A 1,108-nucleotide genomic window follows, 5' to 3' on the forward strand; every position below is an offset into this window, starting at 1 on the left:
TATCACATGCACTAACACATAAACATGATGCTCATGACATATTTTAGTAAATGATATAGGGTGTAACACCGAGGGTGTTACAACCTTTCTTGTGGGTCAGAAGATGTTCTTCATTCCAACCTTGGTTGGAAACCATCTTCTCCATGATAGATGTTGCTTGTGTGATTGTGAGTGACAAAAATGAACCTCCAGCAACGGCATCTATATTCTCATGGATGTTGTTTGTCAACTTGTGGTAGAAAGTCTACATGAGTAGCCAATCCTCCATCCCATGGTGAGGACATTCTAAAATGTAGTCTTAGAAGCGTTCCCATGCCTTAGGGACAGATTCATCATGTTGCTGCTGAAAACTTGAAATTCTTCCACGTGAAGCATTGGTCTTACCTATGGGAAAGAATTTTGCTAGGAAGGCAGTAGAGCAGTTTTCTCATATAGTATTTCTATCTTTGTTGGTGTAGAACCATTGCTTCGCCATCCCTAGGAGTGAGAATGGTAAGCAGCAAAGTAGTATGGCATATCTGCTAACTCCTTTGATGGTGAAGGTGCTGCATATCTACAAGATGTGTTTGAGAGGAGCACTCGCATCTTCATGTGCCTTTGCACAAAACTGACTAGATTGCACCATGTTTATGAGAGCTGGCTTGAGCTCAAAAGCATTGTCTCCAATGTTGATCGCTGGTCTAGTACGGATGTTGGCCGTAGTTGGAGTAGAGAATTCACAGAGAGTCTTGTTATCCATGGCTTCAAAAATTGGTGTTAAGCTTCGCTTTGTCTGGTTGTCTTCTGATTCTAAAGCTGGAACTTTCTTCAGTTTAGCTCTAGTCCTCCTGATTAATGCTTCTGGATCTTCAACGTAGTTTGTCGGAAGGTCAAAATCGGTCATACATTACCCTGCATAAGATATAAAAGTAGATAGAACAAGGGTAAGCCTATTTGAGCAGAGGTATATGGTTTCCTCGATCACATCAATAAGTACAAGTTTATCGATATTCCTTTTTGCCTAGCTATCTTCCCCAGCAACGGTGCTAGAAATGCTTGTTAGTATTTATTAACTTGTCACTTGTTTAAGTAGTCACTTAATGTTGTTGACATTTCTTAACATCACTTT

General features: G+C 40.3%; 1 non-coding gene across 1 annotated transcript; it reads left to right on the forward strand.

Moving 5' to 3' along the window:
* The first annotated feature begins 266 nt into the window (after positions 1-266).
* Positions 267-375, forward strand: LOC136502460 (small nucleolar RNA R71). The gene has a single exon (XR_010770597.1). It is a non-coding gene; the product is annotated as a small nucleolar RNA R71 (small nucleolar RNA).
* Positions 376-1,108: the final 733 nt, after the last annotated feature.

The sequence above is a fragment of the Miscanthus floridulus genome, chromosome 13 (genome assembly GCF_019320115.1).
Source record: "Miscanthus floridulus cultivar M001 chromosome 13, ASM1932011v1, whole genome shotgun sequence".
NCBI lineage: Eukaryota > Viridiplantae > Streptophyta > Magnoliopsida > Poales > Poaceae > Miscanthus > Miscanthus floridulus.